Genomic DNA, 14,461 nt, shown 5'->3' on the forward strand with positions numbered 1-14,461 from the left:
GAAAGTCGAAAACGTCGACCTGTGGCCTTCCTGTGAAGTCTCCGAGACACGAAACAAGTAATGCCGCGTGTACTGACGAGGTAGACGTTTTAGAAGAAAGAAGTGCGTCGCCCGAAGTAATCTCCCCAGTGCTCTCGAGATGCAGTTCAGGCGCTCTGAGGCCAGGAAACACTCATCATGGTTCTATTGAAAGCTTCCTGGAATATTTGGATGAGTGGGAAAAAGCAGCTACATCCGAAGGCTATCTAAGCCATAGCACAGCTGAAGGCCTCCGGGTCACTCTTTCGAGCACTCTGCATTTGTTGGATTATGTAGTTACCAAGCTTAACTACCATTACCTTATGACAAGCCGGTTGTGCCAAGACTCAATTGAAAGGCTTTTTGGGATTGTGCGACAAATGTCAGGGTGTAATGACCACCCTACTCCGAGACAGTTTTTAATCTCAGTAAACGCACTAAGTTTCCAAAACCTCGTTAAGTCGCCTACACATGGAAAGGTGTCTTCAGGATTCTTGCGAAACTTGGTAGGAACTGATGATGTCAGCAATACTCCTCAGCAAAGAATCGGTGATCTTCTTGACATAGGCAATCTTTCTGAGGCTCATGACGTGCTGAATGATTGTGACCTCCTTGGCCACACTTCGATGGTTGTGGAAGCCAGCGACTTGAGGCTCATATATTACATGGCTGGCTATGTGGCAAGACGAAGTATTGCCAGCACCAAGTGCACGGATTGTTGCCGATAGCTGCTTCAAGAAAAGGATGGGTCACCTCCAGAAACAGCATCCCTCATTAAAGCAGTAGACAGGGGAGGCCTTTTATACCCATCAGAGCAGCTAAATTCACTTGTGACAACACTTGAAAACACATTTACATTCTGCTTTAGTTTAAAGCAGGTGAACAGTGACAGCCTCATTGAGTTAGTTTCATTCTTTCAGCTCGCAAAGCTGACTCTTGTTGGATGTGCCAAGTACAGCACAATTCTCACCAACAAGATCACCAAGTTTTACGTGTTAACTAGGCTTCATTTCCAAGTGAAAAGCCAGAATTCTTTACGAAGTGAAAGGCAGAAGCGAATGAAATTGCTGAAATTGAGACGTGTATTGTAATGTGGTTGAGTGCTTCTATTTTGAATTTTTTTTCAGCAGAAAATTTTTGCATCAGTGCCATAGCACGATAACAATGCTGCTATTGGTTGTGTTTGTGGATTGTAGTGTCTCATCTTGTAAGACAACTGGTCCTAGTCTTGACGTCATCTACTCCTCATGCATCATTCCAGTGTCCAAAGAAATCTCATGAGTACTAGCAGATGCTTTTTCTTCATTTTTTTGCAAGATACGTCTTCTATTTGTATTTGCATTCCTATAATCTGATACTGTTTAAGGCAAAATTTCTGTGATTTTTCAATATAACTGTGGGTGATATTTTATTTTATTGTATGTTCTGTTTGTGTTAGGTTTCGCTATATGTTTTGTTTTAATTTGTTTTATTTGTGTATGTGGAATGCGTTTTCTTGCTTCTTTTTGGCTTGGTGTATGTTGCTCAGATATGAATATTATGAGACCACGTCCGGTACGGCAGCAACCAGGTTCTCTTTTTTAATCCAGACGCACGAGCCAGAGAGCCAGCCCGCGTGATATATGATGATGATCACTACAATGGTTTGGTCATACAGATGAAGATGAAGTACATTGTCATCGCTCACACTATTTTCCCCCCTTCGCGAAAGAGGGCAGCAAGTTAGAAAGGGTTGAGACGCCGAATATATCGTTTCAGTCGAGAGACGTGGGCGATCTCGGTGTGGCAGCGACGACGATCAGAAGCCGCGTTGACAGAAGCAACGCGATAGTTGACTTCAGATGTTCGTTCCAGGACGGTGTATGGACCGAGATATCGATGAAGGAATTTTTCGCAGAGCCCAGGTACACAAACAGGTGTCTACAAAAGGACTTCGTCTCCTGTGCGGAACACAACTCGACGCTTCGCATCAAGGTCGATTTTTCTCTTGTCCTGAATGGTAGCAGTGTTGGCGCGGGCGATTTCACGGCAGCGGGTGACGCGAGCGGCGAACTCTTCCGGGAGAGATGAAGATGAATTGGAAGATGTGGACAAAAAGATGGTGTCCAGAACAAAAGTCGGTACATGGTCATACACGAGAAAAAAAGGGCTGAAATTCGTCGTACGCTGTATGGCAGTGTTATATGCGAACGTGACGAAAGGAAGTATTGTGTCCCAGTTTTTGTGATCCGGTTGCACGTACATAGAGATCATGTCGGACAAAGTTCGGTGAAAACGCTTAGTCAGACCATTAGTTTCTGGGTGATACGCTGATGTGGTCTTGTGGAGGGTGTTAGAGGCCTGTAAGACTTCAGCAAGGACATGTGAAAGAAATGTCTTGCCACGGTCACTAAGGAGCACACGCGGTGCGCCATGTCGTAAAATAATGGCGCGAAGGAAAAAATCGGCTAATTCAGAGGTAGCATCAGATGAAAGAGCTGCCGTCTCCACGTAGCGAGTAAGGTGGTCTACGGCAGTAACAATCCAACGGTGACCGGCTGGCGTAAGCGGAAGAGGTCCGTATAAGTCTATGCCCACAAATTCAAAGAGAGTGGACGGGCACGGCAGTGGTTGCAATGGCCCCGCGGGAAGAGACGTGGTACGTTTTCGGTGCTGGCATGACGCGCAGGAAGTGGAGAGGCCAGGCCAAAAGCAGCGAGTCCTGAGGTGGTCGTAGGTCTTGTGGAACCCTAAGTGGCCAGCTGTCGCATCGTCATGAAACGCTTGCAGAACTTCCAGACGAAGTGAGCGAGGAATGACGGAAACCCATTAATTACCGAGAGGATGGTAAATTTGCCGACATAATGTTCCATCTTGAAGCTTGAAACGGGCAAGTTGTCGTCTTAGGCGGCTGTTTGGAGCACGCAATAAGCCAGTAAGCCGATCGATGATTGTGCAGCAGTAGGTATCGGCATGTTGAAGCGAGGCGAGATCTGTGACGAAAGAAGGTCCGGCGAGGCAACTAACTGTTTCGGAGCAGCAGTCGTCTGTTTGGTAACTTTGGTGGGCGGTGAAGAACAGATCGAAGCTGACACTTCGGCGCTTTGCAAGGGCGGGCAACGTGAAAAAGCGTCGGCATCTTGGTGCTCTCGGCCCGACCTATATGTGACGCTGTAGTCATACTCTTGCAATCGTAGTACCCAACGGCCAAGGCGTCCTGACAAATTTTTGAGAGACAATAACCAACACAGAGCATGATGGTCAGTCACTATTGTGAAATGCCGGCCGTATAAGTAAGGACGAAACTTTTGTATGGACCACACGATGGCGAGACATTCTTGCTCAGTGATGCTGTAGTTTCGCTCAGCAGGTAACAGAGTACGGCTCACGTAGGCCACGACTTGTTCTTCAGAAGCGTGGTTCCACTGAAGAAGGACAGCACCGATGCCAAGTCCACTTGCGTCAGTGTGTAGCACAGTAGATGCTGCAGGGTCGAAATGGCGAAGCACTGGCCGTGATGTGAGGCATCGCTTGAGGGTGTGAAAAGCGGCTTCGCAGTCATCCGACCAGACAAAGGGTGCGCTCGTGGTCAGAAGTTTGTGCAGAGGAGCCGCAATAGTAGCGAAATCACGTACAAAGCGGCGGAAATACGATGCCAAGCCAAGAAAGCTGCGGAGGTCTGTCTGTGTGGTTGGTGTAGGAAAGTGTAGTACCGCGGCAACCTTGTCGGGATCGGGCTCAACGCCATGTTTACTGACGACGTGACCTAATACTTTGATGCTGTGACTGGCAAACCGACACTTCTTAGTGTTGAGCTGGAGACCGGCCTTAGCTAAACACGTGAGGACTTCGTCTAGCCGTTCCAGGTGCTGTGAGAAGTTCGACGAAAAGATGACAATGTCGTCCAGGTAGCAAAGGCAGGTCTTCCATTTTAATCCCCGCAGTACCGTGTCTATCATCCGTTCGAATGTGGCTGGGGCATTGCACAGGCCGAAAGGCATTACATTGAATTCAAGGAGACCATCTGGCGTGGCAAACGCAGTCTTCTTTTTATCAGACTCATGCATTGGAATCTGCCAATAACCGGAGCGCAAGTCGAGACTTGAAAAGTACTCGGCACCTTGTAAAGTATCAAGAGCGTCGTCAACGTGAGGCATTGGGTAGACGTCCTTACGAGTGATTTTGTTGAGTGATCTGTAATCAATGCAAAATGTACCGAGCCATCCTTTTTTTTCACTAGTACGACAGGAGAAGACCATGCGCTTGTCGAAGGCCCGATGACGTTGCGCGCGAGCATGTCGTTGACTTGTTCTTCTATAAGCTTGCGTTCAGAAGCCGACACACGGTAAGGGCGGTGGCGAATCACACGGGATCCGTCGGTTTCGATACGATGGGCGGTCACTGTTGTTTGACCCAGACCTTCGGAACAAACGTCAAAGCAAGTTTTGTGCTCCATTAATAACGCTAGCAAGGCATCAGTTTGCGTTGGGTTGAGATGTTCACACAAAGTGGCCTTGAGAGCAGGAAATGCATCTTCCGCTGGTATACACTTTCAGAATGACGATGCAGATGAACCAGTGACGACACAAAGTGGTGCTTCTTCGGTAATGCTGGCAACAGTGGTCCCCTCAGACAAAAAAAGTGGTTCTGGCGTCGTGTTGCAGGCCGTGATGCTTGCATAACCACGGGAGAATCGCACTAAACAAGATGCGATGGTGATCCCTCGAAAAACGCGGCGCAGGCAAGGAGCAACCACAGCGTCACCACCTAGAATGTCTCGCGGCTTGATCGTAAGGACACGTTCTCGTCCGAGAGGCAGGAGGAAATCCGCTGCTGTCACAAGGTTGGGCGACGAAAGGTCAGCAGCAGAAGAAAGCTCAGTGTCCGTAATACGAATGAGGGGCCGACCACACGAAATTACAGCAGACGCCGCTTGCAAGAAGTCCCAGCCTAAGATTATCTGATGAGTGCACGAAGACAGCACAGCCAATTGTATGTGATGACGGATTCCATCGATGAGAATACGAGCAGTGCACAACCCGGTCGGGCGAATAAGACTGTCATTAGCACCGCATAACATGGGACCGGCATAAGGAGTTTGCACTTTACGCAGGCGAAAACACAATTCACGATCAATTACCGAAATAGCGGCTCCAGTGTCTATAAGGGCGTCAACAAACACACCTTCTACAGAAACAGGCAGTAAATTAGCTGGACGAGACGAAGGAGTTGTAGCGTTCCGACGACAAGCAGTTTCCCCTCCAAAAACTGCACCTTCTAGTTTTCCGAGTCCAGAGAGATCGGAGCGGGACGCAAGGGTGATGACGTACGCCGAAACAGTGACGGAGAACGGCGGCGATATGAACGAGAAGGATGAGGCCCAGCATGAGACCGTGGAGGGGAGGGTGACTGACGGAAGGTGGATGGATACGGTGCGGGATCGTATTCATCGGGTCTCGGGACAAAGTCTCTCTCGTAAGCTGAGTAACCACGTCGTTCATTCTGCTGACGGCGGCGGCAGAAACGGGATATATGACCCCTTATGCCATAATAGAAGCAGATGGGGCGGGGAGGACGACATGTGGAATAGTGGCGTGGCGCCTTGGCGCTTGCGTTGCCATCGCAGCCACATGATCGCATCCGACGTCCGCGGGCGCGGTTGGAACTGGTGCAGGGGCCCGCGATGCCACTTCTGCGTACGAAGGCACTGGGAAGCGCACAGGAGACGGGGCATGTGCAGCGCTTGTCATTGATGCCAGTTCGTCCTTGTTTATCTCTCGCAGGTTGGGAGGAGGTGTGTGGACAGACGCAACGGTAGGGTTGCTTGGAATAAAGCCGTGAAGTTCTTCTCTGACAATTGTGCGGATAAGGGCCCGCAATTCATGCTATTTGGTAAAGCGAGCGTCGCAGGAGGCGTGTGGAAGGCGCATGGAATGAAGCGCGTCCAGGCATTGGCATGTAGTGATGACGTCCCGGAGGTAGTCGAATTCTGAATCATTAAAGCATTGAAGGCCACAGAGTAGATACCTTTCAGTAGATGTCGGGTGCGATTGGCCTCCGTCATGTCATTTTGTGCTCGGCGACAGAGAGTCAGAATATCTTCAATGTAGGACGTATACGATTTGTCGTCCCCTTGGATGCGGGTGGCGAGCTTCTGTTTTGCTACTACAGAACATCCTGCAGACGTGCCAAATACCTGACGAAGATGCCCCGTGAAAGCCGACCAATTGGAGAAGTCGCTCTCATGGTTGTAATACCAGGTTTTAGCGACGCCATCAAGGTAAAAAGGAACGTAGCGCAGTTTGTGCGCCTCGTCCCAATAACTTCAAACGCTGGTTCGATCATAACTGTCCAGTCACTCTTCGACGTCTTCGTTGCGAAGGCCGGAAAATACCGGAGGGTCTCGATGAGAGGTACTCACGGTGTAGTGAAGCCTAAGTGGCTGAGAAGGAGCGGTTGCAGCAGCGGACGCGTTGGGTTCTGCCATCGCTGTTGCTTGAGGGCAAAACCGTCGACCAGACCGGAGCTCTAGGGGTGACGGGTAGAGCAGGAGGACGTGGGAACCAAAGCACGCTCCACCATTTATGAGACCACGTCCGGTACGGCAGCAACCAGGTTCTCTTTTTTAATCCAGACGCACGAGCCAGAGAGCCAGCCCGCGTGACAAACGATGATGATCACTACAATGGTTCGGTCATACAGATGAAGATGAAGTACATAGTCAGCGCTCACACTATGTTATTGTAAATTAATCTTGTATGCAAAATAAGTGTTAATCTCTGAAGTCCGCCTGCTGTGAATAAAAGCGGTGTCATTTGAGACGAGCAGTGGCAAACTTTTGCAATATCTCGGCAATAGTCTTACACCTTAGCCCAGCCATATGTTTAGCGAGTGCGGGTGCTATGAACTTCAGTCGCACAGCGCACACTAGGACGACAAGCTACCGGTTCCAAAAAGCAAACACTCTTAGCCAAAAGTAAGTGAAGTGAAATAAATTATAAGATTACAGGGACCATAACGCAAGTATCGGATACTTGTACCGCATCAGAGCGGTTTTTAAAACTTAGATGTATTGTCGTGCTCATGCCAAAACGAGCAGCCGATAATGAAATGAGTGCTGTGTACGCAGTAGATTGAAGCCCGCGGCGGAGGGGCATCTTACTACGAGCCGCAGCGCCACCGCTAGGTGTCATGGAACGGTGGATCGCCTTTCGCGCCGCGCTCGTGCCACCTCCCTATCTAGCCACCATAGCTCTGCTTAGCAGGCGGCTTCTCGTTCGTGCGTTCAACTTCGACCCTTGTGCGGGAGTCGTCGCGCCCTTGGCAAGCGTACTTTCTCGGTCTTGCGGAGTTCCCTATACGGCCTGCAAGCCCGTGAGTGTCGCACTGTGCTGCATCTTGGGTTAATAAACCCGTTGTTGTTGTTGTTATCCTGCCTCGTGCGTGGTTTCTGCGCCGTGCCGGAGAAATCGACGAACCCGGCCACAGCGTCTTCGCACGCAGCGGCAGTGGAGGACGTCGCATCTCTACACGGTTGTGCTTAGTAGGTAAGCCTTGTGCAAACCTATTTCCACATAACTGGCGCCCAACTTGGTTTTGGCATGGCTTCAGAGCAGACCCCTTCGAGGCGCTCGTTTCTGTCCGATCCTGTGGCGATGGACTTGATCTCGTTCGAGGCGGACGGCTGCAACAGCACGGGGTACGGCCCTCTCGGCGACCCTCTGCTTTCGTTCACCGGGAGAGATCCCCTTTTCGGGGCCCCCTACAGTGATGCGAGCCGCTTGAACGATGACCACAGTCCTAGCCAAACCAGTAACTGGCTGTATCAGCTGTTCGAGACTCACGCGCTTACGGCCCCTTCCCCGGCACTGTCTCCGCTCGCTGGCCTTTCCCCGTCAGCAGCACGGCTGACAGCTCAAATCGCCGCACTCAGTCCTTCGTACCTGGGGCACTCAGGTGTTGGCGGGAACGCGCTTACTGACTCGTCGTGGTCGCGAGCGCAAAGGGTTGACGACGCCGTTTGCGAGCCTGCTCGCTTAACCGACAACGTCGCCGCGTTCACCGACACTCGCTGGCCTGAGACTCGCGTGGGCGACGCTTTCGACGGACGTGGGCCACCGTGCTCCGCTGTCGACCCGTTTGCCAGTCGCGTGAGGCCTCAAGCACCAGTCGGAGCGCGAACCCCACCCTCCTCCATGCCGTGTACTGGCCCTTTTCGGTCACACGCACATGTTGGGGAAAAGACGCGAGCACCTGTTACGGCCGCACCCGCGTCGGTGCAGTCACCGCTGCACGCAACTGCGGCACAGCTCCTAAGCGTTCTGTGGGAAGCGGTGCGTTCGCAGCCTTGTGCTTTAAAGGGAGACCCCGAGTCCCCTCAGCCAAGTGTTCCGAGTAGCTTAAGGGTACCTCTGCCGAGTACAGCGGTCATTCGGACCGCATCAGTGCCACAGAGTACGTCGAATCGCTGCACCGCTATCAGCAGGCTACGCGGCTGAGCGACAGCGTTATGCTAGGCTCTGTTTTGCCCATGTCGCTGACAACCCAAGCGGCGAGGTGGTACCGGCTCGTCAGCCACCAAGCTCGCTCGATGGAGGAGTTTAGGGCGCTCTTCCGTAGCGAATTCCTTCCTCCTGAATACGAGCGCCACATGCGTCGCGAGTTAGAGCTTCGCACACAGCATCCCGACGAATCCCTTCTCGAGTACGTTCGGGCTTCGCAGGAGCTCTACCTCCTTGCCGACCCTACGGCATCAGACGCCGAGAAAGTTGAGCGAGCCATACGTCAGGCTCATCCAACCTTCGCCGCTTACCTTCGGAGCGCCCGTTATCGTGACCTAAACGAGCTGGCATCCGATGCGAAGCGTATTCAGAGCGACATTCTGGCGGCGCAAGCCTATCGCCCACCGCCACCGCCGTCCGCGTCTCTCGAGCCTCGTTGCGCGTGGGCTGGTCGTGACTCGTGACACTGGGGTTCCCCAAACCATGAAGTGGCCTCTGCCGCGAGAGACCGAGACGCGCTCTACGTGTCGGACTGCGCTCTGGACCCCTACTCGTACGCCCGGGCGGCCACCGTTGCCCGGCAGCGTGAACAAGAATGGAAACCCCCTGCTCCAGCGCACGAGGGGATATCCGATCGCGGAGCCCCCACTGCGGCTAGCGAACGGACACCTCGTAGCTCTAAAGAATCGCCAAAATGCCTCCCTGTTGGAGGAAAAGGCGTAGTCTGCTTTCGTTGCCGTGAGCATGGTCAGACCGCGCGTGAGTGCAACGCGCCCCAACCGACACAAGGGCCTGCTCACCCGTTGGGAAACGGGGTGAGCCGTCGGTGAGCTCCCCCTTGCCGGCGGCTGCAGCAGTAAAAGAGCACGGGGGTGTGACACAATCTCTTGAACCGATGGCGTGCTGCGCTGAACATGACATTCCAGCCACGCCGGCGCCTTTCATCGCCCTTACGATCGCTGGTCGAGAGTTTGCGGCGTTGCTGGATAGCGGGGCTTCAATCTCGCTGTTCGGCGAAGAGGTTAGGGCTCAATTGCGCGACCGCTCTGTCCGCACTCGAGCTTGCGACACTGCCTTCCGCCTCTCTAGCGGTACCACCACCTCGTGCGGCGCTGCGCGGTTGGTTGTGCGTTGGGAGAATCGCGCACGCCAACAGCGCTTTGTGCATCTGCCTGATCTTTCCGTGCCTGTGATTCTCGGTCGCGACTTTCTCGCGCGCACAGGTATCGTGATTGACGTCGCAAGCGGAGGCTACAGGGACCGCCTTTCGGCACCCTACGGCCTTTCGCTGCCCCTCCCATGGTCTCGGCTGCCAGTAAGTCGCCGGACGCCACAAGGAAGGAGGAGGAAAGGAGACCAAGCGTTGCCCCCGCGGCCCGCGTCTCCCCCTCCGACACGCCAAGACTGGTCCTTTGGGCGGAACGGCGAAAAATGGTCCGTGCGTACAGCTTTCCTTCGAGCATAATGCTGCCGCGGTGCACGAAGTCTTCCTCCGAGAGCCCGTCCTACCCTTTGACACTTTGCTGCCTTCGGTCACTGAATATTCCGGCGAAGCCATCGCGCGAGCCTACCACGCACGCCAACTCGCCCGCAGCCGTCTAGAGGCCTCACAGGAGCACCAGAGACAGCTCTACGATTCCTATAATCGAAACGTGATCTTTTCACCGGGTTCACTTGTCCTTCTCTGGTCCCCCACTTGGCGGGTAGGTCTTTCTCAAAAACTGCTGTCACGCTATACTGAACCAATGCGCGTCGTTCGTCAGGTGACCGGCGTTACATATGAGATCGTTCCAGCCGATTCAACGTCATCATCGTCAGCTTCGAGGGACATCCTGCACATAGCTCGACTCAAGCTTTATCATCCTCCTTCCACGGCATGCGAGTAGCTCAAGCACCGAGACTGTGCTTCTACCAGCGGGGGGTTATGATACACAACAGCCGCCACAGCCTTGCTGCGTGAAAGAGAAAGACGACGTCGGTTGCTGGTTGTTGATGAATTGGCGCCATATTGCTCGCCGAGCTCGGTGGATCGCATATGTTGTAATAAATAAGTTACTCGTAACAATATATACACTTTGTCTTCCCTAGATTCCCTGCGAGGGAAGACAATTGAGTCCAGGTCCCTCCAATAGGATTGTCCTCCTCCACTCCACCTCCAAACAGGCAGTCAAACCTCCTTCTAGGAAAGCGCAAGGGCACGCACACCTTGTTGCACAGGTAGAAACAATACGGCAACACTGGCTCAGTTCATTGACCTGGAACTCCTCACGCAGATTCCTCCAGTGGGAAAGATTCCAGGTTGACTAATACGGCACTGCTAGCTCCTCCCAGGCCCCGAACACAACTAACCAAGGCACAGTCGCTGGCCCAGGAATGTGGAAAGCGTTCACGCGGAACAAGTCCTGATGCGAGGCCCTTTGTCCGGTGTGCAACGCCGACAGGCACTGCACCGTGCTCCCTACCAGGCTGCAGATTTGTTTGTTTGTTTCCCGAGTTAAGTGGTACGTATCCATTTTGGGGAATTGGGCAAGAATGCAACGTTGAAACTGTTAAATGTTGTTTTAAGTAAGCAGCCCCGCTGCGGTGGTCTAGTGGCTAAGGTACTCGGCTACTGACCCGCAGGTCGCGGGTTCGAATCCCGGCTGCGGCGGCTGCATTTCCGATGGAGGCGGAAATGTTGTAGGCCCGTGTGCTCAGATTTGGGTGCACGTTAAAGAACCCCAGGTGGTCAAAATTTCCGGAGCCCTCCACTACGGCGTCTCTCATAATCATATGGTGGTTTTGGGACGTTAAACTCCACATATCAATCAAATCATGTTTTAAGTAAGCAATGAAATTCAAAACCTAAAATAAAGAAATTAAATGACAATAATACGTAAGTTATTCAATTTACCTACAAGTATTATGCTTTTGAGCTTGTATTCCAGACTGCCATATTAACCTGGTGAGAACAATTTTAGAAACTAGGTGCATTTTTCCTCTTCTAACCAATCCCAAGCAATCTCGGTCGACTTCCGACCATGGGACGTTTTTTTTTGCAGGTCGAATCGGTTCACCCAATTGACGAATTCGTAGACGGCACCAAACGTCACGGCTGCCGCGGGCTTTTTTTTCTGTTACCATTCGCAGTATGTTTGAAGTCGAGAGAGGCCGGGGCGAGGCGAAAAAAACACTTTATGAAAAAAAACAGTTTATTCCTTCCTCCATGTAGAAAAAACTATGAAAAAAACTGTGATAAAAGCGATAGTATCATGGCTGAAGAGATGGTGAGAAGTGTTTAAGAAGCATTGGATATATGATCGCAAGATGATGCCTTCCTCCTGTGAAGTTGAACAAAAGAAAGTCGGCAAAAAGCACGTTCCATGCCAGATCCGTCGTCATCGAGGTTTTCGCGTGCTAAGAGGAGTTTGCAATTTGTTTCATGTCAGTCTTCTGTGCGCAGAAACACGTGGAGGCCACTTGGGCGGCAAGGCGGTTCGCGCTTCTTGTTTTGGGAGCTCTCCTTGCTCTGAGACAGCCGGCCAGTGCTGTAATGCTCCGTGTTTGCAGTTAGCAAATGACTGCATCCACTCCTTCCAATTTGTACGATGAAGCGCGTACGATTACATGCTGCTTATGTAAGCAATATATTTTGGGGTGTTTTGTGGTGAAATTATGCAAAAACGTTATTATGCCGCTCGTTTACTTGCCGGTCACGACGTGCTGATGCTGCAAAACATTCGCGCGTGTTCGATTAGTTTGGCCTGGAAAGAAAGTGCGAATGCATCGTGCGCTGTCTTGTTGAACCCTCATCCGAAATTTCCGGAGCCCTCCACTACGGCGTCTTTAACAATCATATGATGGTTTTGGCACGTCAAACCCCACATATCAATCAAATAAATCGAGGAAGCGAGTAGGCTGTTACGGGCACCATAACGCGAGCATGAGTCAAGAAAACGTACACAGAGAACGGTCTGCTTCTGTCTTCGCGATTCAAACCATTCGTGCGCCCATACTGTGAAATGGGAAAAAGACCAAAGAGATAATGTGGGCATTTGTTACTTACATCGTCCTCACCCCTGCATGATCACAATCACCATTATCCGCTTGTCTCTTTGTCCTCATTGCCACTCTGGGTCATCATCATCGTCATCGTCTGTGTACTGGCTCTGCTCGTTCGTTTTGCGAGGTTTTTCCTCAAATAAACGCTGACGCAGCCAAGACTACCTAGACTTCATACGTGGTGGAGGTGGATTTTCGGCCCTCTGACCTCCTGCAGCCCGCTATACCCCCTGAAGCTTCATTCAGACCGCCGCCTGTGCCCACAGTCAGGCAGCATGTCTCAGACCGAGCCTGCCAGCGCTGATGTCATCAACCACGCACCGCCGCAAGTGCTGGACTGCGTTCGCCTCCAACCGGACATTGGCGACCACCACTCCACGTCACATGGCCATCCGCGTGACCTCATCCGGGACATTATACGCGAAGAATTGCGGTCCATAGGCTTCATACCTCCTACACCGCGTCCTACACAGCCTTCGGGAGTACCCTTACGTGACATCATCAGGGAGGAACTTACATCCCTGACTGGCTCTGCGCCCGTACAGCCACCTGCTTCTCGCCCTATATCCACGTACCCTCAAGTTGCTGCCGTGCCTACGCGTCAGTTGCTGCCGTGCCTACGCGTCAGTTGCTGCCGCTCCCCCGGTGAATTACCATTCCGTGCCCGCTGACCCTTCGACCCACCTGACCGCGCTATCTCCAGGAGCCCCGAATGCTTTATATTCCCCACTGTGGCGCTCATCTCGCCCTGTATGCTACTATTGTGGCTATTGCGGCCACATATCTCGTTTCTGCCGAAAGCGCCAGCAAGATGAGCATCGGAACGACGTGCGCGAACGGGATTTGTACACTGGGGCGTCTTATCAAGGCCGGCGTTATTCGTCTCCCCCGCACCGGTCTCCATCTCCTGCGGCATCGACTGCACCACGAAACAGCCGAAACACGAGACGCCGCTCGCCTTCGCCCTTCCGCCGTTCCACTTCTCCACTTTGGCCCGCTTCATTCTCCTCTGATATTCATTCGGAAAACTAAGTGATGCAGTTTGTGGAGGAAAAACTGCATTCGGAATTAGAACTGAAATTCTTCCATCAGGCCCGTGTAACATCATGGTTTCTGTGGAAATGGAAGGAGTGCGAGTCGATGCTATGGTGGACACAGGTGCAACATTGTCTGTGATACGTGCTGATTTGTGTATTGACGCCTTACGATGGCCCCACGTTAGTTGCTGCCCAGGGAAACGTCATTCGCCCTTCCGCGTTTTGTACTGTGCGTGTTTTCATTGACTGCATCCGCCATCATGTCCAGTCAGCTGTCCTGTCCCGCTGCTCTCACCGGCTAATTTTAGGGGGGGGGGGATTTTCTATCATCTGCTTCCGCGGCGATTTGTTGTGGACAACGTGTCGTTCACCTCGCTTACACCGACTACATGCTTGACGACGATAATCAGAAGCCACTTTGTCTGGTCGCTGCGAAAGACATTGAACTGCCACCACTACAAGAGCAAATTGTCAGCATTACGTCCAACGACATCTATCACGGTGATTTATTGGTCTCACCGTCACCACTTTGCGTTCGTAAAGGTATAGTTCTTCCGTCCGGTGTCGTTCGTTTTTGCAATGGCTCTGCACTTGTCACCACTGTCAACTCTGCACCGGAGAAGATCTTTCTGCCACAGGGCACTACTGTGGCTCGTGTTGCCAACCTCAAGCCTGCATTTGTCACGCCATTTCAGGCCATCGCATCCAAAGACCCTTCCCTCAGTGAGCATGTTGCTTGCTCCACCTTTACCATCGCTATGAGCAGCGAATCGACATATTCACAGAGGCAGCAGCTGCTCGCATTGTTACAGAAACATGCAAATTCTTTCGATATTTGCTCGCCTAAGCTGGGCCGCACTAATACTACAGCACATCGAATTCAAA

The sequence above is a fragment of the Rhipicephalus microplus genome, chromosome 4 (assembly GCF_043290135.1).
Source record: "Rhipicephalus microplus isolate Deutch F79 chromosome 4, USDA_Rmic, whole genome shotgun sequence".
Taxonomy (NCBI): Eukaryota; Metazoa; Arthropoda; class Arachnida; order Ixodida; family Ixodidae; genus Rhipicephalus; species Rhipicephalus microplus.